The 27285-nt window shown below is 38.9% G+C and overlaps 1 non-coding gene and 1 pseudogene across 1 annotated transcript; both read left to right on the plus strand.

Moving 5' to 3' along the window:
• Positions 1-27285, plus strand: part of LOC112810682 (endonuclease III-like protein 1) — a 114415-nt pseudogene that overhangs the window by 16812 nt on the left and 70318 nt on the right.
• LOC112813190 (U4 spliceosomal RNA) lies at positions 5741-5876 on the plus strand. Its single transcript, XR_003205465.1, has one exon. It is a non-coding gene; the product is annotated as a U4 spliceosomal RNA (small nuclear RNA).

The raw sequence follows: 27285 nt of genomic DNA on the forward strand, positions 1-27285 counted from the left end.
GTGTCTCTAGGACTTTGGGAGTTCGGCTGATCTAGGCTGGGCTTGGCTGGGCAGCTCAGCTTCAGATTGCAGAAGCAGAGCCTGGGGCCACACTGCTTCTCAATATTCCTTTGTGGGTCACCTGGGGAGGTTCTGTTTTTCCCACCTGTCACTCATCTTCCTCGCATGGACTAGCCACAGCAAGCCCTTCTCGTGACAATGAAAAAAGTGGGAAAGAGCAACTGGAAAACTGTCTCTACTCATATCACTTTGGCCAAAATAAGTCACATGGTCAAGTCCAAGGTCAAGGGACAGAATTGCAAAATTACATGACAGAGTATGGATATAGGAGGGATGAAGAATTGGAACAATAATACAGTCTATACTAACATGAGGAAATATCTGATATACTGCTTTAGAAACTGTTCCTGTTGTATATGTTATCTTATAGCAGTGCTTTTTGATTTTTTTAAAAAAAGATTTTATTTATTTTAGCAGTGTTTTTTGAAAATAGTGTTGGCTCACCAAGTTACAATTATGTCACCTTAAGAGAAGGACTAACCTTTATAGAAATCATGAATGTCTTTTTTAGAACTAGGAGGTATCAGATTACTTGGTATCTGATATTGATTTGATGGCCAAATTTTGTGAGAGATTCAATTTTAATACTTACAAAAGAAAGAATCTTATAGTTCATTTGAGGCAAAGAATATCAGGAAGTAGTGAATTGGCAGGACAACCATCAGCTCTGTATTATTAGGACAGTGGGCAGCATGAGCTTCTAAGGAAGGTTTGTCTCCTTATATTTAGAACTCACACAGCCTGGTTCTGGTGATAAGAAGTGTCCCCCTCTGTTACCATGGGAGAGAGGAATATTCACTCCAAGTGACAAAGAAAGACAATGACAAAGTGAAATCACTTCAGAGGGCAATAATTCTGACAGGTTGTTGTATATGCAGAAAGAATAAAATGTTTCTTTCAGGATTTAGTGATGATTTTCAAATTTAAACATATTGCAAAATAATTTAAGACCAGTAAACATTCCCTTTCTTGTTTGATAAAATGTTGTAAATGCCAGAGATGGTTTTGAACTATTAGCAAATATTTCTGAATTCTTTTTATTGCTGAGAGTTTTTAATGCTTCAGATGTCTGAATATGAACAGAATGCTTATGAGCTTGTTATAAACACCTGAAGAGAGAGGATTTACAGTGACAACACATAAGGAATCTTAACAAAGGTGCTAATATACTGCAGTGACAAACAGCATCCATTCCTAGCAGTGGTGCTGTAGTGATAGTATGCGTTCACGGGATCTGACTAGGGTAACTGCTAACTTGTCATCTGTCAAATCTGAGTCACAGTTAACATTATTCATAAGACATTGATTTTTCTCTTGTTGACAGAAGCATTTATCATGTTTCTCTCAGGCTGGGTCTGATTTAAGCATATACATTATAGTCTGATTATACTGGAAATCAAGATTCCTGGGATCTGGGATCTAGTCTTTAGTCTTCCAATATCTACCTATGAGACCTGTGGCAAGCCCAGTTTTCAGTTCCTTATCTATCTAAGGAGAAGATGAGAAAAGATAATTTCCTAGATCACTTTCAGGTCTACTATTTCTCTAAATCTGTGCTGGCTCAGTGTTCATGGGGCACTCCCTCTGACCTACATTGGGAAATCTTCCATTGACCCTTGTGCTTCCTCAAGTAACATGTAAGTCATGACAGAACTAGTCTATAAATGGGTGATAGTGTCATGGAAATCCTATAAAATTAATGTTTCAAACCTTTGGGAAAAACATGAACTATACTCCTGTTTATGAGAAAAATACAAGGAATTTTCTTATGGTCTTTGAACAAGTTTAATAAATGGAAAACACCCTGTGTAGTGACAAGGGGAAAGACTGAAGAGTCACTGAATTTAAAGATCAACTGAATCCTTCCTCATTTTGGGGGGATGAAAAAGGTAGTAGTTATGTATTATGACTTTCTTTGCTAAAATAGAGAAGAGTATAGTTTGTGTAACTGGTGTTTAGGGCTGGTACATGAGAATATGCAGATGGTATGCCACACAATTCCAGAGAATGCAGTTCCCCCAGCCTCTGACGTGAATGCCCTTTTGTTGTGCAGTGTAGAATCTGTTTAAGTGAATGTGGAGGCCCCGCCAGGTACTAGCTGGAAATGGCATTTCTATGTACTTGACCTCACCAAACTCTATTGGGGTGGGGTGGAAGCCGAGCTGGCTTCATAACCAGGTAACATGCAGTTGCAGAAGTTCCTGACTTAGAAGGTCCCCATACTTGGTTTGATGCTCTTTTGTCATCATCTTGAAATTCTTAATAAAGGTTTTAAACAAGGAACCCCATATTTTCATTTTGTACTTGGTACCAAAAATTATGTAGCTGGTACTGAATGGTTGTGGGAGTGGTTCAAGACTGTAATAGCAGGAATATAATTTAAGACTGTAAAGAGAGAGAAATAATTACTTTTCAACTTTTGACATCCAAGGTAGAATTTTACAGTACGGCAACTGGCTCAAAAGCCAGGCTTCTTGAGATAGTAAATTATTTTTCTACTTTAGTTTAGCATATCAAAGACCACATCTGCAGGATTCAGGTGACACGGTCTCTCCATAAATATAGAGGAAATGCCCTTTTCACATTTGAGCCATGTCCCAAATGTTAATTGTCAATGTTTACAACTATTTTATATTTTTAAAAGATTTTATTTATTTGACACAGAGAGAGAGAGACAGCTAGAGAAGGAACACAAGCAGGGGGAGTGGGAGAAGGAGAAGCAGACTTCCCGCTGAGCAGGGAGCCCGATGCGGAACTTGATCCAGGCCCCGGGGGTCATGACCCGAGCCGAAGACAGACACTTAACGGCTGAGCCACCAGGCGTCCCTATTTTATTTTTTAGTATAAGTGGAAAGTTCCCTGGACCAGAGAATACCTTGTGTTTGCCTTTGGCACAAATTTACATGGACTTTTACTCTTGCCATTTGGCCTGTTGAATCAATCCACAGAATCAAACCAAATAAAAAATTTTCCTATATGATTCTTCATATTCAAAAAATATAAGTTACTCTATTTTTTACATGCGTACAAAGAAACTAAAATCCATTCTCATGGTTGGTTTGAACATTTTCCTTGATTTTTTTTTTCTGAAATAACTTTAAACTGAGGAACACTTAAGTTGAACATATTGAGTTGCACAATAATATATTAACATGGCCAGTTCAAATAGTTATGGCCCAAAGTGACTTTTTAAGCTGGCATTTTTCACTTTTCTTTAATCATTCAACTCATAAGAAATGCAAATACTAAGACATTTAAAAATGGCCAACTAGTCATATTTCTAAAGAGGAGTTAGCTGTGATTGCAGTTTTTGAATCATTCTGAGTGGTAACTGAGTAGTCTGTTTCCCATATTTGGAGCAAAGGAGGGAGGGAGGGAGGGAAGGAGGACGTTAAGTATGTTATTGGCCCTAAACCTGTCAGTGACATTCTAGTTCTTGTGGGCTAGATCAGCGTTTCTCAACCTCTGCACTCAACTCTGCACTCTCAGCCTCTGACACTGACCGTTAGACTGGACAATTCTTTGTTGAGAGGGGGTGTCCTCTGCATTATAGGATGGTTAGCAGCATCCCTGGCTTCCACCCACTAGATGCCAGTGGTATACCTTCTCTTCAGTTGTGATAACCAAATATGACTCTGGGTATTGCCAAATCACCCTCAGTTAGGAACCAAAGGGCTAGATTTAACTAAGGCTATCCTGGGAAGACTGCATCTCCTTAACTATAGTCGAAAAGCAGGACAACTAGTTGGCTTGGTTTCTTTCTCATAATCTAGTAGCTTGATGTTACACCTAAAACGTTGAAGAGGTAACCCAAAGAAAAGTGAATATGTTCTCCTAAGACTGAGCACTGAGAAATAAGGTATAGAATTTTTGAATCACTATATTGTACACTTAAAACTAATATAACACTATATGTTAACTATACTGGAATCAAAATTAAAAAGCTTAATAAAAAAAAACAGCTGACATAGACTGGCTATCCCAGGGCTTTCTCAGAATACTTGTTTGTGTGTGTGTGTGTGCTTGTTGAAGGAAGGGTAAGAAATGACTCTGAGCTGTAGGTAGCTCCAGTCTACATATTCCTACCTCATAGAAACAAGTGACATAGTAAATGACCATGATCTTGAAGAGCATTGACCCAAAAATGCAGTGAGTTAATACCATATTAATGTAAGTTTTCAGGTTTGTTAGTGATTAAATAAAAAGATCCATTCCCTAGGGTTTTGGTTGTGGCTAAATTGCTATCCTTTCTTTGCAGAGTGCTTGATTCAGGATGTTTGGAAAGATCTGAGTACTCCCTAGACATTGGGGTTCCTGAGAACTTGAAGATATAGCCTAAAGAAAAGTGAATCTTTTTTTTTTCTTTCTAAGTCTTAGAACAGCCACAATCAATCCTAACCATGCTTAGTTACCTGAAAAATTTGAGTTATTTGCTCCACTTTAATTCATTCAAAGTCTTCAACAACTAGTTTGCCTTTTGATTATTAGCATTATTATTAATTTTTAGGGCCTGCCATTATTTACTATTGGTTCTCTGCTTCTCTGACATTGGGAAAATTTACTAACCAGGTCACATTAAAAAAAAAAAAACCCTCCTGGCCAATATAGAGAAGAAAAGAGGTGTAGTATAGATCCTTTTAAGTTTCAGCATAAGGAGTTCTATACAAATAACACCTTTCAGTGGTTCAATCCATGAGTCGGAAATGGTTGTGTACCACTTTATGGGGCAAGAGTACATATCTTAAATTGCCTAACTGTTTGCTGTGAAGTGTTTGACTAGCTGCTTCCATCCTATGGAAAAAAAAATACTGTCAAAATAAATAATGCAGGGTAATGCAACATAATTACTCAAATATTCCAGAATCAGACTAAGGCATGCTATGTAACAAGACTTGTTTCAAAGTATTTGATTTTTCTCATTTTATTTTCTTTGTAGGATAGATTTTTTAATTCGAGAGAGAGAGTGAGCAGTGCTGGGGGGGTGGGTCAGAGGGAGAGGGTGAAGCAGGCTCCCTGCTGAGGCCGACGCAGGGCTTGAGCTCAGGATCCCCGGATCATGAGAGAGTTGAAGGCAGACGCTTAACCAACTGAGCCACCCACACACCCCATAGGATAGATTATTTTTAAATAAGGTTTTACTATCTAGAGGCTTGGCTAAAATTTGTTTCAAAACCTAGAATAAGCTTGCTTGTATGTGGAAGTTACATGTTACATGTTACATGTAACACGTACATGTTACATGTTCATTTTACATGTAAGGAAAATGCAAATAGGTAAGTGGAGAGATTTGCCTACATTTGTAAAATGAGCTTGGAAGCTCTATTCCAGGCAGATGGTGCATTTAATGACCATTCTCCATGTTTAATATCATCACTTTGGCCCCCATTTCTGGAAGCAGCATGAGAGGACATGTTAGACTTTTACCCCTTTCCACTTGATGAAACACTGAAGTATCCCTCATATTTTACGCTTTGTATATGACCATACTGCCTACCATTAGGGTCATAGAGCTGAAACATCAGGAAGCTAAGAGACTAAAAGAACTAATTTGGCTGAAAGATAACAAAATTTTTGTTTTGATAAAAAATGAGAACTATCAGCATAAGTCCTTTTACTTAGTGTCTTCAGGCTGTGTTCAAACAAAGGAAGTAACGCTGCAAATTAGAAATCCACAGTTCCTAGCTTTGCGCAGTGGCGGTATCTTAGCCACGGAGGTTTATCTGAGGTGCGATTATTGCTAATAGAAATCCACAGTTCCTTTACCTGTTCTGGCTTTAATAGACTATGTAGTTCTAGTAAATTATTTATTCTGGAATTACCTTCATTCTTCAGTCTTGTTTCTTTTGGAAAAAGTCCTAAAACATCCCATTATCACCATCAGAATGCCCAGAAGTGATCATCTCTAGGGCTGGTGAGACTGTGGGAAAAGAGATTTTTATTCACTCTTGGTTAGACTATAAACAACCTTCTTAGAAAGTTATCTGACAGAACTAAATAAAATTTAAAATATATATGCCCATTGAACAGCAATTCCACTTCTGCTTATTTACTAGATATAGAAATACCAGTATTTAAAGACACACATATAAGAAATTGCTTTTGGCAACCAAGAACTGGAGACAGGCTCAATTATTGTTAATAACTGGATAATTGAACAAATTAGATAGTTCATATTCTGAATACTATGCATCTTTTGGAAGGAATAGATATAGATCTATACAAATTGACTTGGAAAGATATCCATGGTGCATTTATAAAGTGAAAAAACAGTTTACAAAATAAAATACAGTATCATCGCATTTGATATTAAATCCTTATACTTATGTATTTTTTTAATAAGAAATTTTAATGAATTTCAAATCTGGTCAATTTTAAGCAATCAGGTGTTGGTTATGAATATCAGGTTAATACACTTGATACAGTTCATGTGTTTTTCTGTATATCAGTTTCCATTCTAATTAAACAATCAGCAGTTTCCATATAACCACATTTTCAAAAAAGAGAATAACAGTGCTATATCCTGAAAAGCCATTTCCCGCTACCTTTGATGAGAGTAACCCATCGTGTACAAAGTCTTTATAGACAAACTCTGGTCTAATCTTCTTTTCCTTTATTTAAAAATTTATTTATTATTTTTATTTTTTTATTATTAACATATAATATATTATTTGTTTCAGGGATACAGGTCTGTGATTCGTCAGTTTTACACAATACACAGTGTTTTATATTTGTGATAAACAAGGAAAAATATGAACGAATACATCCTAAGTTAGCAGTAGATAAATCAGAGAAAAAATTATTACTTTTTTCAAAATATATTAATACTCTTTGTATATTGCAAGAAGCACATACTTTCTTTTAAGGAAGAATATTACTTTTAATGAACAATATTTTTTCCAACATTTTATTATGAAAAGTATCAAACATACAACAAAGCTGAAATAATTTGACATTATGCATCCATATACACACCTCTTGGAATCTATCCTGTTAACATTTACTTTACTTGCTTTATCATATATCTATTTATCTATTCTTCTATCCATTCCTCATTCCATTTTATTTTCTTGATGGATTTCAAAGTAAAGTGCACACATCAGTCCATTTTCTCCTAAATTCTTCACCCTGTAAAATAATGACATTTTGGGGGCGCCTGGGTGGCTCAGTCGTTAAGCGTCCGCCTTTAGCTCAGGTCATGATCCCGGGGTCCTGGGATTGAGCCCCACATCGGGCTCCCTGCTCTGCGGGGAGCCTGCTTCTCCCTCTCCCTCTGCCTGCCGTCCCCCTCACCCCCCTGCTGCTTGTGCTCTCTCTCTCTGTCTCTCTGTCAAATAAATGAATATTTTTAAAAAAATGACATTTTTATTTATATTTAAATACATTTAAAGGAAGTTGCCCTGGAGCTCTGGCTGTGGCCCCACTCTCTAGGCACCTTGGATTCTTCCTTCCTGCCTCTGACATAACAGATCTTTCTGGGGGTCTACAAAATAAACCGCAATTCGGTATTGATGTTTGAGAGTAGGATCTTAGAAATATTAGAAAAATGAATACTCTTTGGGGATCTAAGACTGTCATATCTCTTAGTAAATGTTCTTTGGAATTCAATGTAAATTATATGTGCATCATGAAAATGTAAGCCAGAGATTTCCAAGGAGATTTCAGGCTTTTGGAAACATAGAAAGTGTATTGCTCATGAAGTTAACCAGACAGAGAAAGACAAATACTGCATGGTATCACTTATTATATTTGGAATCTTAAACAAAAAATGTCAAACTCATAGAAACAGAGAGTAGAAACATGGTTTCCGGGGTCTGGTGGTGGGGAAATAGGGAGAGGTTGATAAAAGGGTACAAACTTTCAGCTATAAGATGAATAAGGTCTGAAGATCTCATGTAAACACATGTAACACTGTATTGGATAATTGAAATTTGCTGAGAGAGTAGAACTTAAATGTTCTCTCTCTCACACACACATTATACATATATGTGTGTGTGTGTGGGTGTATATATATATATATATACACACACACACACACACATATATATATATATAGTGATAGATGCGTTAATTAACTAGATGGGGGAATTTTCACAATGTATATGTATATCAGATCACCACAATATACACTTTAAACATCTTACAATTTTATATTCCAATTATACCTCAATAAAGCTAAAATTAAAAGAAAAGAGTGTTTTGCTTAGAGTTCACTTACCAAAAATAGAATCCATTCTCTCTGAGCAGACAAGGTGTTATTATGTGGTATCATGTGACTTATAAAACCACTGCACGGGCTAAAGAAAATCCCCATGCTGAGATTTCAGGAAGCATTTCCAAATCCATGTGACAGAATTGGGCCAGGCAAGGTGTTGCCTCTGCCATGATCAGAAACTTCATGATACAATCAGAAAGATGTCATCATGACTATTGGTTCCAGAATGATACCTTAGCCTTTGCTAGGAATCTGCCAAAGGAGGAAACTACCTGTGGAATCAGGAAATCAGTGCTAGAGTTGCTTGTTCCAGAACCAGGCTGCCTTTGCCATACTCTGTATGAGCAACATGGAAAGCTCTTTTCCTGAAATGAATCAGTGTGCAGACTAAGATGACACTCTGAAATCTCACTACAAGGGGCTGTACGAAATGTTTTATGAAAAATGCTGTTGTTGACTAAAATCATCAGTTTTCTTCTTTTTGAGTACATGGCTAGACTATGTTTTTCAGTCTCCTCTGTAGTGGTATGTAGCTGTGTGTCTGTGTCCTTGCCTAGAGAAGGTAAGTGGAAACAACATATACCTTAAGGCAATGGTCATAGCTTGTCCACATTTTTTCTCTTCATTGTTGGCTGAAACCTGACCCAGCTTCAACCTGACCCAGCAAATGACAATGCCAAAGGATATAGAGGTACATCCTGGGTTCCTGGATGACTTTGTGGAACAAAGTCCATTTGACCACTTTGGATGATTACATGAGTGAGAAAAACTTGAATCTTCTTTAAGTCACTGGAATGTTGTTTGGTTTTTTCGATTATAATAGTTCAGTCTTACCCTATATAATGCATGTGGATTTTAGCTCATTAGCTTCTGTCTGTACCTGGAATTGTTGATTGGGTTTGATGTTGAGCCAGCCAATTCACAGCGCCCTCCAAAACAGGACTCCTCCCCCTCCCTTCAAAACACATCCTTACTCTCCTCTTCTCACTCTCCTACCTCTCATTGCATACAACCAAACGCACACGCACGTACACACACACACACACACACAGTCTGTCTTGTTCATTGTTGAATCATTAGTGCCTAACACAGAACCTGGTATATCCTAGGTGTTCAACAAATATTTGGTTGATGAATAAATAAAAACATCCTCACAATTAGAGAAATCGTATGGGGCTAGTTTAAAATATTGTCTTTGACATATTTCAGTGGGAAGTGTGGTTTGAAGCTTGGAAGGATTTCAACATATAGAGATGGGGTAGAGGGCATTCTGGGTGACAGAGAAGAATGCCTGAGGTATGGCAGCATGGTAGGGGTGAAGGGAGCAGTGAGTTTGCCATTGTGTTTGGTGGGAAGGCTGAAGAAAAGGGGTTTGGAACTGAGGTTAGATTCTGGCTAAGTAAATTCTTGAATGCTATGCTGGGGTAGTAATAATTTTGTAAGCCAAGAAAACATCAAAGGCTTATTTTGTCTCTGTCTTTGATTTTTACTTTAGCATTGTACTGATATGCTTGGCTCTGTCTTTTAGAAAACAAAGTGCTGGCAGTGTGGAAGAGAAGATTGGAGATGAGGGAGACAGAGGTGATTTTAATTGCCCAGGAAGGAACCATGGATGTTTAAATTGGGCAGAGGGGAAGGATAGATTTAAGGGATATTTTGGAGATAAAATTAAAAGGAATGGATGACTTCTTAGATGATGAAGAGAGCAAATATCTCATTTCTAGATTAAGATGACAATACTATTTTGACTTAACACAGGAAATAAGAAAACAAGGAAATAAAATGGGGGATGAATTAGAATTTATCTTTCATACTGTTACATTACATTTTAAGTCATGGAAGTATTAAGTAGCCAGATGGAAAGATCCATTTAGAAGTCAAGAGGCAGATTAAGATACCCGTGATTTGGACTTGGAAGCCATGAGCAGGAGAGGTTAGTATTTCTCAAGATGTGATCTGAGAACTTGTGTATCAGAGATACTGGTCTTGGGGTGTTTGTAAAAATGAAGATTCCTGGGCCTTATCACAGAATACTTGATTAGTTTCTCTGGAGGATGGGGTCCAGGAATCTGTTTTCTAAAAATATTCTTGGGTTATTTTAATTCTTTAAAACTTTTGAGAGCCATGGGTAAAGGTGACAATTAAAGCCTAATGGTGTGTATATAGAATTATCTGGGAGAAAGTGAAGAGTGAGAAAGGAATATGGAGCAAGACATGGATGAGAATGATACTGGACTGAGAAACTGCAGAGTTAAAAAATCTGTTCAAAAAGGAGAAAAGAGAAGAGATTCCTGAGAACGTGGAGAAGTAGCAGTGGGAAAAGAAATGTTTTAGGGAGGTAAGGTTGGGGGAGGCTCAAGGGAGAGCAACATCTGTAAAGAGCCCACCTAGAATGAGACAGAGAGAGGGATACTGGTCCCGTCGAAGTGTTGGTCATCACTGACCCTTGAAGCAGCAGTTTGAGTAAACTGATGTGAGTGGAATAATATGACACCAGTAAAGCATTGAAGAAACTGAGAATCGAGACCTAGACTATGTTGATATTGTTTATAACTCAATGTAATTTCTATTTCAAATTCTCATGGAAGAGAAAATGTCAGATTAGTTAAGGATTTATCCTTGTACCTCTTTCTCCCAGGATGTACGACCTCCACTTTGTGCTCAGGTGGGCCCAGGTGGCTCTTTGCTGAGAGGTCTCTTCACGGACCTTCCGACCTGGCAGCTTTCTCTCTCCTCCTGGTCATCCTCAAGTTGGGGCGTCTGTGGGGCAGGCATAGCCTGGAGTACATAGATGCACCAAACAGACATTTTGTCTTGGAGTAAAGCCTCATTTTGGGGTTTACTCTTGAGCATCATACACCCATCCTGGAGTTCTGTTGTATACCAGGGCTATGGTGAAACACTTTTCAGACACGAGTTCTGAGTGCTTGTTTCTTCCCTGGAAGCCCTCTACATTTTTGCTTATCTGGGGTGTAGTGAAAAAAATAGATGAAATTGAGGAGCAAACTGCAGTTCAGAGGATTAAGCTCACTTGTACAAAATTCCGTACGTGGCTAATGAGTTGTGGGGTGATCTGACCACTCAGGCTGCCATCTTCCTATTTGGGGGAAAGCAGAATATGCCAAGGGAGAAAAACAGATGGCTGTTATCTGACAATAACCGATGGCAGGGTCTTGGATAAATTAGGAGAGGATAGGATTAAGAGTATAGCTGGAGGAATTAATTAAGACATTTAGTAAATGGGATGTAAGAAACTCAAGCAGAAGTATTTCAGGCAAAAGATTATAAACATATGGAATCAGATAATAAAGCTAACTGAATCAGCATGCAGACAAAGTGATTAGTTAAAGAAAGACATCTGGAAGAGGAGAGAAATAAGAGAAACAGAGGAAATAAAAGGTAGGGTTGAGATCAACTAGAATATGTTGGTAAAGTCAGATGCTTTTTTTTCTCCTTTGCTTTACCTATATTATGTCTTTCTTAACCGTAATCCCTAATATTGCACAATTCAACATGTTATATTTGTTTCTGGAAATATCTAAGAGCTATATAAATACATTTCCCAAAGCAAATGATTCAAAGAAGATCAGTGTTTTTCATGGCTAACTTAACATGTGTTTGGCTTCCCACCAAAGTCTAGATCTTATGTTTGTGATTACATATCTTGGGCCACAAAAATAACAAAAATGGCTATTTAACATGGTTTTCTTTGTTTTTAAGATTTTATTTATTTATATGTCAGAGAGAGAGAGAGAGAGAAAGAGTGCACAAGCAGGGGAATCATCAGGCAAAGGGAGAGGGAGAAGCACACTCCTTGCTCAGCAAGGAGCCTGATGCGGGACTCGATCCCAGGGTCGTGGGATCATGACCTGAGCTGAAGGCAGACGCTTAACCGACTGAGCCACCCAGGTGTCCCTTAACATAGTTTTCTATAGCAACAGGAAACAATATCTAGTAAAGTGCCACTACAAATATCTTTCATCATGCTCTTCTCATCATGTTAAAACGTGGAATAAGGCAATTTTTATGATGAGGGATTGAGGTGCATTATCTTTTTGTTTTTTGTTACTCTGAGAAGTAATAGCATCTGTATGAATGATGAGAATATCTCATTTTCCATGGATTCTTCTCATCTGCGTTTGAAGTGTAGTTTCAGTCTGTGGAATGTTTTTGGTCATAGCCTACACTGCATGGTCGCGTAGATGGCTTCTGATGTGATATGCCTGGGAGGAAGCACCGAAGAAAGGCCTGCAGCCTGCAAACATCCTCCCCTCTAGCTGGCTGGATTTCAGAATCACTGATTGCTGTCATTTTCCAAAAGGACAAGAGACCCAGCAAGCGAATAGATTTTATGATAAAATATATCCTCTTTGCCTTAAGAACCTGTTGTTGACTCACAGGGACGTTGGGAAACCAAGTCCTTGGACGGGAACATTGTATAGCTCAATTTTCTTTGGCACAAAAGAGAGCAACAGTACAGAATCACTCTGATCAGACAAACAAAGTTGGAACAAAGGAATCTGTGGTTGGGAGCTCTGTCATTTCCAAGTTTTACGATAAAGTATGTGTGGTACAAAAGGCTATGACTCTGAGCAAACCGTTGTCCTCAGACTGGTTTCTGAGGAAAATAATCTGCTCAAAGTATCCTTTAATGTGGATCAACACCAGATTGTTTTCTCTTTAAACTCTCAAAGACTGGATAGCTTAGGAGAACCGAAAGGACTTCAAAGTCACATTATTATAGTTTTATATATATATATATATAAAATATATATTATACATATATTTTTTTCAATAAGTATTTATTGAGCAATTACTAAGTGCCATACTCTATGCTAGGTGGTGGAAACAAAAACAAAAAAGCTGACATTTTGGTCTTTGAAAATTTCAGTGTTTAATGGGAAAAGAAGGACATGCAAACCCCGAAAATAATTTTAAAAATAAAATAATAAAATAAAGTCTTATAAGCAATAGCTTAGACTACCTATACAAAGTATTATGGGAACACAGAATAATGTTTAACTTTTCCTAGAAGGAATTCAGAAAGATTCAGAGAAATTGAGTTGGGTGAGTTTAATTTTTCAAAGGAGCAGAGGAGTTTCACTCTAGGAAGAGAGAGCAAAAGCTCATTAAGATAGTAGTACTGCAGTGGACTGAGCTTTTGTGTTGCCCTGAAATTCATATGTTAATCCCTAATGTGATGGTATTTGAAGGGGAGGCCTTTAGGAGGTAATGAGGTCATGAATGTGGAGGCCTTGTGATGGGATTAGTGCCCTTACAAGAAGAGGTGAGAGATAATTGCTTTCCTCTCTCTCTCTCTGCTCTTTGCCATGTAAAGATATAGCAAGAAGATGACCATTTACAAACTCACCGTATCAAGGATCTGTGGGTTCCTTGACCTTGGACTTCCTAGCCTCCAGAACCCTAAGAAATAAATGTTGTTTAAGCCACCAAGTCTGTGATATCTTGTTGTAACAGCCTGAGCTGATTAAGACAAGTACTCACTAACCCATCAGAACGGATGGCATAAATCATAGTGGTTAGTTGTCACTAAGCAAGGGCTAAGAGATGGCCACGCTCAATGGATAAATTTCACAAGGCTGGTATGAGGTATTTTCCAGGGAGGATGGTCCAGTATTAATGGGGGCCCTAAACATCATGAAGGCATTGAGAAACTTGGTGTGTGAGCAGCGGGCATGGGAGAAAAGGTGCTGATAAAAAGATGGGAAAGGCCAATAAAAATAAATTTTGCCTTCTTCATAATTTTTCTTAGCATCAGTTCTAATCAATTTTAGCCCACAAGAACCCATGTATCCAAATCAAGATGACATTAAAAATATGGAAAGATCAAAATCAATACCCATGGCTCTAATAAAGAGCTGAAGTCAGCATGTACCATAGAGGGTGTCAAGATCTAACTCCAGGTCTTTTAAATTCTGCAGAGTGATGAGCTTTGAAAGCATGCTGTGTCTGCTCCAGAATTTCAAGTAACTTTTGTAAAAAGTCAGAGCATACTCCTGGCACCCCAGTTGTGCCTAATTTCTTACAGACAGTGTTAGTTTATAAAGCCGTGTGTGTGTGTGTGTGTGTGTGTGTGTATTTGCTTGCTTTGAGCTTTTTGGATTGTATCTGCCTTAGAGACATGAAAGGTCACATTGAGGTCACAGAGATTTTGTCTTAGAAAAGCAGCCACTGACTGGTTCTCCGGAGAACATCTCAACAGTAACACTCTGTTAGGGGTTGTGAGGCATCATGAAAATATGCCCCCAAATCTCTCTTTCAAGAGTGCTATTTAGATGCCAGAAGTAATACTGCATTTCTCAGAATTAACAGAATTGCTAGACACTTCTCTAAGATAATAGGTAGGCGTGAATTTTTTTAATTTAAATTTTTAATTTTTTTAAATTAAAAAAATCTTAACATGAGAATTTGGCAATGTATGTGGAAAGCAAATGCAGTGTAAAACAGTAGTTTCATGAGAGGCAAAGGGACTTTACAGGTAGATAACAAGAAACAGCTTTCTTGTTCAGAGAGACAGAGAATGAGTCTATATCACAGAGTGTCCTGCTTTCTGAAGAACACAATTTCTATATCTCCTGGGTATAAAGAGAACTTTCGACCAAGTTATCATGGAATCAATCTTAGTTTCTGATAAAGGGATGTCTCGCTTTATTGAGCACTTTGAAGAGGAGAGGGCTCTCCCTGGGCCCTAGAAGTTACACCATAAGAGTGGGCCTCATTCTCAAATCTTTATAACAATCTTATTCTATATGTGAGAGCACAGAGGTTCTGAGAGCTGGAATAACTTGGCAGATGTGGATTTGAACTCATCTCGGCCTGCCTCTAGGGCTCCGAATTTCTTCCCCATCTTGCAGCTTCCCTTGATGACTCACTTTTCTGCTTGGAAGCTCACCTTGCCGTATGTCTTCTTTGTAGAACCCTGATGACGGCCAAGGCCCAATTCTGGGGACTGGGGAGAGAACACCTGAGAAGTGAAAGCAAATTTCTCCCAGGTGATGGGGGACTCTGACAGGTTCTTGAGGCACATGTCACTGTGTGATGTGTCAATGCTTTACATATATCGACTTGATTCATCTTCACCCAATCTTGTGAAGTAGGTGCTATTAGTATCACTCTCATTTTGCAGATAATTTTCCCAAGGTCCCACAACGAGTATTGGCAGTGGTGGCATTTGAAACCAGGTAGTCTGACTCCAAAGCATGTGATTTTCATCATCATGTGATACATACATGCATATAGGCAGTATGTTTCTATTTCCTTCACCTATAGTGTAAGAAAAGGACCATAAAAATGGTCTACACAAAGTCTAAGGTGGATCAACTGAGTGATCGTATCTTCTGTGAGTTTAATATAAGGGCTTCTAGAAGACTCTAGGGTATCAGAAGGATTTTGACAGTAAGGTGGTCCTCTAATGCCAGAGTGAAGTGGCTATGTTAAGTTGGGCGGGCTCTTTGGTAAAAGACCAGCCAAGGAGCAGTAGGAACATTAGCCGAAAGCTCAGCAGGGGGCAGTGTAGAGGATGGGTTAACAAGGACCCTCCATATGGCTCCTAGAGGGGATCTCTATTCAAAAACATAGTCCTTTCTCCCACTACATCTATATGAGACAGGCTTCTTCAGAGAAACAGAATCAGTAGAAGATTTATAAGATTTTAATTTTATTTTAATATATTTATATTACATGCAGTGTAAATATATTTTATTTATATAAAGGAAATTTGTTAGGATGAATTGGCTTCTAAGATTATGGAAGCTGAGAAGTCCCACAATCTGCTATCTGCAAGCTGGAGACCCAGGAGGACTGCTGGGGTAATTCAGTCCGAGTTCGAAGACCCGAGAACCAGGGGAACCAATGGTTTAAATCCTCAGTGCTGGAGAAAATGAGAGATGTCCCAATTCGAGGAGGGAGACAAGCAGCAAAAACAGGCTAATTCCTCTTTTTTTCAGCTTTTGTTCTCTTCACATCCTTAACAGATTGGATAATGCCCATCCACAGTGGGGAAGGCATACTACTTTACTGAGTCCAATTCAAATGCTTTTCTCATCCGGAAACACTCTCACACACACATCCAGAGATAATGTTTAATGTGTGTACCCTGTGGCCAGTCAGTTGATACATAAAATTAATCATCACTACATTCTACGCTGCCAAAAGATGAGGGCCATGTCAGAATATTCCCCATTCCCTTCTTTTCGGGCCATGTAGGTTAACATTCCTCTGTATAAATTTGCCAAAGACAAAAACTAGTAATCCCAACCACGTGTCATTAAATAGTGATTATTTATTTTTTATAACTAAGAAGCCCTTGTTACAACAGGACACCAGTTATATCAAGGGGAGATCAGGGGCCAGCTATGTCCTCAGCAGACTGTGCAGGATGCCCTGAGCATCCCTTCCTTCCCATCACTGTTGCATCATCTTTGCTGCTCTGACATCTAAATTGCAGCCAGAAAAAGGGGCATCATTGACAGGAGGTCTGTTGGTGAGAACCCAAACTGCAGAGACTCCAACTCAGTTCTTCACTTCATGGTTCCAGCGTCTTTGGAGTTAACTCAAAATGACTTCTGTCTACTTATTCATTGGTCAGGTAAGAATGGGATAATATGCATTATCATAATACTAACAAGCAAGGATGGAGGCCAAGTCTGCTCTCTTCTGAGCTGAAGTCAGAATGGAAATCCAGGGGCTGGATGCTACCGCTGTTTTATAAGTTGCTGCCACAAGCAAGCCTGGAAGAGAGAAGGAAGTAAAGGTTACATGAATTATTCAATGACTGGAGGGCTTAGGAGAACATTACAACTGTCAGGCTTATCATTTTCATTGATAACCTTCCCAATATCATGAGTCTGAGAATTAGGGTTGATTTTTTTGTTTATAACGACTATTTGCTAGGGTAAGGGTTACAGAATGAAAGTACCCCTGCAGGCATTGAAAATGGCAAATTGCAAAATGGTGAGGCTCTGAACATGGCAGGAATTTAAAACATTCCCTATAGACTAATACTAAAAAGTGAGGAACTGAAGACATAGAGGCAAATTAAGAGCTTGTGCCAGTAAATAACAGCTCATACAGGGATGACAACTGTGAGCATGAGAAGCCAGAGACAGATGTGAAGACGCTCACTGAAGCAGAGCGGACAAGATTCGCCAAATGGTATAACGTGGCAAATGAAAGAATTAAAGGATGCAAAAGATGATTCTAACATACTGAGCCAGGGGAAGGTGATAACTTTGATAGAAAGTAAACACCAAAGAAGGAGCAAATCAAGATGAGAGGGTGCTGACACCAGAATGAGACAGATTAAGTTCAAGACCATGAGGGGAAATCCCAGGACAAATGCCTAGAGTGCGTGGCTGGCAGTGTGACTCTGGATGTGAGAAAGAGATTCTCTCTGTGAGGAAAGTAGAGAGCTTTGGAGAAGTCCTGAGAAGAGACTGGAAGTGACCTAGCAGTTTAATCTAGATCATTTGGTGCCACAATATTAAAGAGGAAAGGACAATTGAAGCAAGACGCCAATAACCTCAAGTCTTGCAGACAAAGAAGGGGATTTGAGGGATAGAAAATTTTGCTGGATTTGATCACAATAAAAGAGGTATCTGTGTGGAGCAGAAACCAGACTGTAAGGGGTGAAGGAGTAAAACCAAGGCCTCAGGGGCCACAGGTTTAGACTAATTTTCAGTATTTTGATAATGAAGGAAAAGAGACTGCTATGGTGATTGCCTGGCGGGCCAGCCCTACAGAGGGAAAGATTTTAGACAAAGATCTAAAATCTTTTGACTCAGGTCATGATCTCAGACTCCGCCCTTGGGTGTGGAGCCTGCTTAAGATTCTCTATCTCCCTCTGCCTCTCTCCCAGCCCCACCTCTGGTACATTCTCTCTGAAATCAAAACCAAACCAAACCTTGTAATTATGTACATTATGCTAATATTTGATACACTTAAGTTATGAAGCAGGTAGGTTTAAATAGTGGCTTGCAAAATGATAAGGAATAATTGTTCCCTCATTTAGTTTTTTTATTGTTATGTTAATCGCCATACGTTACATCATTAGTTTTCGATGTAGTGTTCCATGATTCAATGTTTGTGCATAATACCCAGTGCTCCACGCAGAACGTGCCCTCTTTAATACCCATCACCAGGCTAACCCATCCCTCCCACCCCCTCCCCTCTGGAACCCTCAGTTTGTTTTTCAGAGTCCATCGTCTCTCATGGCTCATCTCCTCCTCCGATTTCCTCCCCTTCATTCTTCCCCTCCTGCTATCTTCTTTTTTTTTTCTTAAAATATATTGCATTATTTGTTTCAGTGGTCCAGATCTGTGATTCAACAGTCTTGCACAATTCACAGAGTTCACCATAGCACATACCCTCCCCAATGTCTATCACCCAGCCACCCCATCCCTCCCACCCCCCACCACTCCAGCAGCCCTCAGTTTGTTTCCTGAGATTAAGAATTCCTCATATCAGTGAGCTCATATGATACATGTCTTTCTCTGATTGACTTATTTCAGTCAGCATAACACCCTCCAGTTCTATCCACGTCGTTGCAAATGGCAAGATCTCATTCCTTTTGATGGCTGCATAATATTCCATTGTGTATATATACCACTGCTTCTTTATCCATTCATCTGTCGATGGACATCTTGGCTCTTTCCACAATTTGGCTATTGTGGACTTTGCTGCTATAAACATTGGGGTGCACGTACCCTTTCGGATCCCTACATTTGTATATTTGGGGTAAATACCCAGTAGTGCAATTGCTGGATCGTATGATAGCTCTATTTTCAACTGTATGAGGAACCTCCATACTGCTTTCCAGAGTGGTTGCACCAGCTTGCATTCCCACCAACAGTGTAGGAGGGTTCCCCTTTCTCCACATCCCCGACAACATCTGTCATTTCCTGACTTGTTAATTTTAGCCATTCTGACTGGTGTGAGGTGGTATCTCATTGAGGTTTTGATTTGGATTTCCCTGATGCCGAGCGATGTTGAGCACTTTTTCATGTGTCCGTTGGCCATTTGGATGTCTTCTTTGGAAAAATGTCTGTTCATGTCTTCTGCCCATTTCTTGATTGGATCATTTGTTCTTTGGGTGTTGAGTTTGATAAGTTCTTTATAGATTTTGGATACTAGCCCTTTATCTGATATGTCATTTGCAAATATTTTCTCCCATTCTGTCGGTTGTCTTTTGTTTTTGTGGACTGTTTCTTTTGCTGTGCAAAAGCTTTTTATCTTGATGAAATCTGAGTAGTTCATTTTTGCCCTTGCTTCCCTTGCCTTTGGCGATGTTTCTAGGAAGAATTTGCTGCAGCTGAGGTCGAAGAGGCTGCTGCCTGTGTTCTCCTTTAGGATTTTGATGGACTCCTGTTTCACATTTAGGTCTTTCAACCATTTGGAGTCTATTTTTGTGTGTGGTGTAAGGAAATGGTCCAGTTTCATTCTTCTGCATGTGGCTGTCCAATTTTCCCAACACCATTTTTTGAAGAGACTGTCTTTTTTCCATTGGACATTCTTTCCTGCTTTGTCAAAGATTAGTTGACCATAGAGTTGAGGGTCCATTTCTGGGCTCTCTATTCTGTTTCATTGATCTATATGTCTGTTTTTGTGCCAGTACCATACTGTCTTGATGATGACAGCTTTGTAATAAAGCCGGAAGTCCGGAATTGTAATGCCGCCAGCTTTGCTTTTCTTTTTCAACATTCCCCTGGTTATTTGGGGTCTTTTCTGGTTCCATACAAATTTTAGGATTATTTGTTCCATTTCTTTGAAAAAAGTGGATGGTATTTTGATGGGGATTGCATTGAATGTGTAGATTGCTCTAGGTAGTGTTGACATCTTCACAATGTTTGTTCTTCCAATCCATGAGCATGGGACGTTTTTCCATTTCTTTGTGTCTTCCTCAATTTCTTTCATGACTATTTTATAGTTTTCTGAGTACAGATCCTTTGCCTCTTTGGTTAGATTTATTCCTAAGTATCTTATGGTTTTGGGTGCAATTGTAAATGGGATTGACTCCTTAATTTCTCTCTCTTCTGTCTTGTTGTTGGTGTATAGGAATGCCACTGATTTCTGTGCATTGATTTTATATCTTGCCACTTTACTGAATTCCTGTATGAGTTCTAGCAGTTTTGGGGTGGAGTCTTTTGGGTTTTCCACATACAGTATCATATCATCTGCAAAGAGTGAGAGTTTGACTTCCTCCTTGCCATTTTGAATGCCTTTGATTTCTTTTTGTTGTCTGATTGCTGTGGTTAGGACTTCTAATACTATGTTGAATAGCAGTGGTGATAGTGGACATCCCTGCCGTGTTCCTGACCTTAGGGGAAAAGCTCTCAGTTTTTCCCCATTGAGAATGATATTCGCTGTATGTTTTTCATAGATGGCTTTTATGATATTGAGGTAGGTACCCTCTTTCCCTATACTCTGAAGAGTTTTCATCAAGAAAGGATGCTGTACTTTGTCAAATGCTTTTTCTGCATCTATTGAGGGGATCCTATGATTCTTGTTCTTTCTTTTGTTAATATATTGTATCACATTGATTGATTTGTGGATGTTGAACAACCCTTGCAGCCCAGGGATAAATCCCACTTGGTCATGGTGAATAATCCTTTTAATGTACTGTTGGATCCTATTGGCTAGTATTTTGGTGAGAATCTTTGCATCCATGTTCATTAAGGATATTGGTCTGTAATTCTCCTTTTTGATGGGGTCTTTGTCTGGTTTGGGGATAAAGGTAATGCTGGCCTCATAAAATGAGTTTGGAAGTTTTCCTTCCATTTCTATTTTTTGGAACAGTTTCAGGAGAACAGGTATTAATTCTTTTTTAAATGTTTGGCAGAATTTCCCTGGGAAGCCATCTGGCCCTGGGCTTTTGTTTGTTGGGAGATTTTTGATGACTGCTTCAATTTCCTTAGTGGTTATAGGTCTGTTCACGTTTTCTATTTCTTCCTGGTTCAATTTTGGTAGTTGATACATCTTTAGGAATGCATCCATTTCTTCCAGGTTATCTAATTTGCTGGCATAGAGTTGCTCATAATATGTTCTTATAATTGTTTGTATTTCTTTGGTGTTGGTTGTGATCTCTCCTCTTTCTTTCATGATTTTACTTAATTGGGTCATTTCTCTTTTCTTTTTGATAAGTCTGGTCAGGGGTTTATCAATCTTGTTAATTCTTTTAAAGAACAAGCTCCTACTGTCGTTGATCTGTTCTGCTGTTCTTTTTGTTTCTATTTCATTGATTTCTGCTCTGATCTTTATTATTTCTCTTCTCCTGCTGGGTTTAGGCTTTATTTGCTGTTTGTTCTCTAGCTCCTTTAGGTGTAGGGTTAGGTTGTGTATTTCAGACCTTTCTTGTTTCTTGAGAAAGGCTTGTATTGCTATATACTTTCCCCTCAGGACTGCCTTTGCTGCATCCCAAAGATTTTGAACAGTTGTGTTTTCATTTTCATTGGTTTCCATGAATTTTTTTAATTCTTCTTTAATTTCCTGGTTGACCCATTCATTCTTTAGTAGGATGCTCTTTAGCCTCCATGTATTTGAGTTCTTTCTGACTTTCCTCTTGTGATTGAGTTCTAGTTTCAAAACATTGTGGTCTGAAAATATGCAGGGAATGATCCCAATCTTTTGGTACCGGTTGAGACCTGATTTGTGACCTAGGATGTGATCTATTCTGGAGAATGTTCCATGGGCACTAGAGAAGAATGTGTATTCCGTTGCTTTGGGAAGGAATGTTCTGAATATGTCTGTGAAGTCCATTTGGTCCAGTGTGTCATTTAAAGTCTTTATTTCCTTGTTGATCTTTTGCTTAGATGATCTGTCCATTTCAGTGATGGTGGTGTCCCCCACTATTATTGTATTGTTGTCAATGTGTTTCTTTGCTTTTGTTATTAATTGCCTTATATAATTGGGTGCTCCCATGTTAGGGGCATAGATATTTACAATTGTTAGATCTTCTTGTTGGATAGGCCCTTTAAGTAGGATATAGTGTCCTTCCTCATCTCTTATTACAATCTTTGTTTTAAAATCTAATTTGTCTGATATAAGGATTGCCACCCCAGCTTTCTTTTGGTGTCCATTAGCATGGTAAATGGTTTTCCACCCCCTCACTTTCAATGTGGGGGTGTCTTTGGGTCTAAAATGAGTCTCTTGCAGGCAGTATATTGATGGGTCTTGTTTTTTAATCCAATCTGATAGCCTGTGTCTTTTGATTGGGGCATTTAGCCCGTTTACATTCAGGGTAACTATTGAAAGATAAGAATTTAGTGCCATTGTATTGCCTGTAAGGTGACTGTTACTGTATATTGTCTGCGTTCCTTTCTGGTCTATGCTGCTTTTAGGCTCTCTCTTTGCTTAGAGGACCCCTTTCAATATTTCTTGGAGGGCTGGTTTCGTCTTTGCAAATTTCTTTAGTTTTTGCTTGTCCTGGAAGAATTTTATCTCTCCTTTATTTTCAATGACAGCCTAGCTGGATATAGTATTCTTGGCTGCATATTTTTCTCGTTTAGTGCTCTGAATATATCATGCCAGTCCTTTCTGGCCTGCCAGGTCTCTGTGGATAGGTCTGTTGCCAATCTAATGTTTCTACCATTATAGGTTACATATCTCTTCTCCCGAGCTGCTTTTAGGATTTTCTCTTTGTCTCTGAGACTCGTAAGTTTTACTATTAGATGTCAGGGTGTTGACCTATTTTTATTGATTTTGAGAGGGGTTCTCTGTACCTCCTGGATTTTGATGGCTGTTTCCTTCCCCACATTAGGGAAGTTCTCTGCTATAATTTGCTCCAATATACCTTCTGCCCTTCTCTCTCTTCTTCTTCTGGGATCCCAATTATTCTAATGTTGTTTCATCTTATCGTATCGCTTATCTCTCGAATTCTGCCCTCGTGATCCAGTAGTTGTTTATCTTCTTTATTTTCCATATTTATATATGGAAATATTTATATATTCCATATTTATATATGATCTTCTATATCACAGATTCTCCCTTCTGCCTCATTTATCCTAGCAGTTAGTGCCTCCATTTTTTATTGCACCTCATTAATAGCCTCTTTGATTTCAAGTTGGTTAGATTTTAGTTCTTTTATTTCTCCACAAAGGGTTTCTCTAATAACTTCCATGCTTTTTTCAAGCCCAGCTAGTATCTTTAAAGTCATGATTCTGAACTCTAAGTCTGACATTGCACTAATGTCCGTATTGAGTAGGTCCCTGGCAGACGGTACTACCTCTTGTTCTTTTTGTTGAGGTGATTTTTTCCATCTTGTCATTTTGTCCAGAGGAGAATAGATGAATGAGAGAACAAAATGCTAAGAGGTTAACAACGTCCCCAGAAAATATACTCTAATCAAATCAGAAAAGACCTGAAACCAGGGGAAAAGAAAGGGAAATAAAGAAAACAGAAAGAGAGAGAAAAAAAGAAAAAGATAAAAACAAACAAAAACAGAACAAAACAAAAAAAAAACAGAATATGATCAAATATGATCAGGCTAGTGCATAGATCAGTACCACACACTAGATTTTGGGTGTATTTTGGTCTTTTAGAAGAAATTGCCTCCTAAAATTTTAAAGAAATAAAGACTTATATATGTACAAAATATGGGTTGATATGATGAAGGGATGGAATATGACTGTAAAGATGAAAATTATAAAAAATTTTAAAAAAGGAATTAATAAGATGTTTGAAAAAAGAAAGAGGATTAAAAAAAGGGAAAGAAAGAAAGAAAAAAAAAGGGGGAGAGAATGTGATCAGGCAGGAGACTAGAACAAAGCCATCACTAGAGATTTAGGGTATATTTTGATATGTTAGAAGAAACTATCTCAAAATTTTAAAGAGAGAACAACTTATATATATATGCCAAAAATAAGGGTAACTACAATGAAGGGATAGAATATAACTCTCAAAATGAAAAACAAAAATGTTTTTTCAAAAAAGGGATTGATAAGATGTTGGTTGAAAAAGGGAAAAAGAAAAATACAAAAAAAAAAAACAGTTAAAAAAATTAACTTTGAAAGACTAATGAATCATGGTAAAAAAGCCATGAATTCTATGTCCAGTATTCCCCTACTGCTGGAGTTCTCCCGTTCTCATTGATGGGTAAACTTGGTCTTGGCTGGCTGTTTGTGCTGATCTTCTGGGGGAGGAGCCTGTTGCCGTGGTTCCCAAATGTCTTTGCCGGAGGCGGAATTGCCCCGCCCTTGCCGTGTGGGGGCTAAGCAATCTGCTTGGGTTTTCTCTGGGGAGCTTTTGTTCCCTGCAAGCTTTCTGCATAGTGTTGGAGGATGAGAGTGAAAATGGCGGCCTCCCAGTCTCCGTCTGGAGGAGCTGAGAACTCGGGGTCCCGCTCCTCATTGCGCCCCCAGAGAAAAGCAGTCAGTCACTCCCTTTTCCCCGGTCTCCGGCCGCACTCCGTGCTCACCCGGCCTGTGACCAAGCATTTCTATCTCTGGCACCCGACCCCGTGTGGAGTCTCCAAACCCAGCAGATCCCTGCAGTGCGCTCCCACGCCACTCCTTCGGGGGGAAGAAGCGGAGTGTCCCCGGATCTGCCACTTGTTGGGTCCCTGCTGGAGGAGCAGTGGCCCGACTGTCACCGATCACAGTTTATGGCAGCCCCGAGCTGAGTGCCCGCTCCTTGGCTCCGTCTCTGCAGCCGGCTTCCCCGCTCCGATACCTGGGAGCTCTGCCGCACTCAGGCACCCCCGGTCTTTCTGTGACCCCGAGGGTCCTGAGACCACACTGTCCCGCGAGGGTTCCACCCCCCACTTAGCCACTGGAGCAATGTCCCTCAGTGGAGCCGACTTCTAAAAGTTCCGATTTTGTGCTCCGCGGCTCTATCACTTGCCAGAAGTGGCCCACGGAGGCCCCCTCCCCCGCCGTCTATCCTCCCGAGTATCGCCCCGGATTCACTTCTCCGCACGTCCTACCTTCCAGTAAGTGGTCGCTTCTCTGTTCAGAGAGTTGCTGCTATTCTTTTCTTTGATCTCCTGTTGAGTTCGTAGGTGTTCAGAATGGTTTGATCCCTATCCAGCTGAATTCCTGAGACCAGATGAAATCCAGGTCTCCTACCCTCCGCCATCTTGCTCGGCCTCCCCCTCATTTAGTTTTTAGGAATTATTTTGTATCATTGTGGACATCTTCTGGTTGTTTGAACAATCGTAAATAACATCAATTTGAGATAAATATGTAATTTTAAATGCAGGAGTTACAGCATGTGCCAAATCAGAAAATATTCATGTAATCCATGTGTCATAGTTCTAAGGTTTGCAAAGAGAGTAGTTGGACTAATGGTAACAAGGAAGCTAGATGTGACTTTCTACATAAAATATGACATTATCTCCAGCAAACCCCCTGTGTACAGAGTCAACAAATGAGTGAGGAGGCCAGCAGTGGGCCTCTCAAATTACAGCAACATCCTTCCTGTCCACTTCCATTTACTCTTAATTCATGGCACCAGCCCTATTTTGAAAGCAATTTTCTTTTTGATGGATTGAAACACAAACTTGTTTCACACTGATTTTAAGTAAGGGTCTAGGGATGTCACTTTTCTATTACATTTGACATCATCAGCTGGTTGTCTTAGACAGACCTGAACTAGCAGTGTAAGATGTTAGCACTCAGGAAGTGATGAGCTTTAGACTGAACTGAACCATTACTTACTGTTCTGCAAATGATAACAGCAGTGATGTGGCCAAGCCATTTATACAATCAGCCTATTCTATTACATTACATGTATTCCTGTCTCCTCTGAGTAGCTTTGTCAAAATGAATGGAGACTTTTATAAATTATGTAATTACTGGTTACTTTAAAATATTGTACCAATTACACAAAAGGTTACCCCCAAAGTTCTAATTGGAAGGTTAACGGTTAATGGGGTGACTCAGCTTTTAGCAGTATTGTATTTTGAGGCTATATGGGTGAGACACAGCATCTGAACTTTCCACTTTAGCTTCATTCATTTTTATAATTACGATTATTTTGATATTGCTTAATAGATTTACTATTTTACTTACCTAAATGTTCTAAGGGATGGATGCCGTGGAGCAATCAGTTTAGGAAACAAACAAATGCATTGAGAGAAAAAATATCTTTGGCTTTCATTTTCCAATATCAACATCATGCTTCAATTTCCATTGTTTATAAAAACAATGGTCTCATCTACATAAAACCCAATAAATGTGAATATAGAAAAGAAGGCTTTATAAAGGTTGCTGAGAAAGTATTTGATGCTATAGTTGTGTTGAATTTTTACCATTTCAAAAAGAAAAAAATATTACTTACATATTTTTCTAGTTGAACTTACATGCTGAGTTAATAAGATTTCCTGTGTAACTCAGTAAGCAAATTTTAGTGAGCGTTCACTTAGGAATTGGAAAAGAGTATCATTATGTGTCCATTATTTCTGTGATTTCTGAAATCTTCTTCCTACACTTGTAAACTACATGAAAATCACATGGTTAAGCAACATCTTTTTCCCAAGTTGTTTATCTTCCCTTGTGGAAATTCTACAGCAACTTCCTGGGTTGAAATTGTAGCTGATTTACCTGGCAATGCCTCCTGCTCTGAGCATCAACATTACTCCAAGGCTAAGCATGACAATCTCAAGGTTCTTGTGAAAGTTGTCATGTATTTTCATTTAGCATAATGTTTCCTTAATATCTAGAAAGGACTTTAGTCATTCAAGAAAATACAAAACACGAGCTGAATAATTAAGACTTAATTTTATTCCTGCCTAGGGTGTTTATCTGAAGAAGATGGGTTTTCCTTTGGTTTGGTGATGTGTTAGTCTCCAGAAATATAAGTGTAAACATGAGAAGCAAAAATAGAATATATTTGGCATTTAAATTCATTTATTATTCACTCATTTACCATTTTTTTTTTTAACCAAATAGAAACAATAACACCAGGGTGATAGTCTGGGTGCTGTTGTTTATGGGTCAAAAAAATCTTTAAGAAATTAAGTCAGACTAACACACCCATAGCCTACTTCTTCTGGAACAGCA

This window comes from Callorhinus ursinus, unplaced genomic scaffold (genome assembly GCF_003265705.2).
Source record: "Callorhinus ursinus isolate GAN/ISIS: 27379988/994484 unplaced genomic scaffold, GSC_fseal_2.0 scaffold2, whole genome shotgun sequence".
Classification (NCBI taxonomy): Eukaryota; Metazoa; Chordata; class Mammalia; order Carnivora; family Otariidae; genus Callorhinus; species Callorhinus ursinus.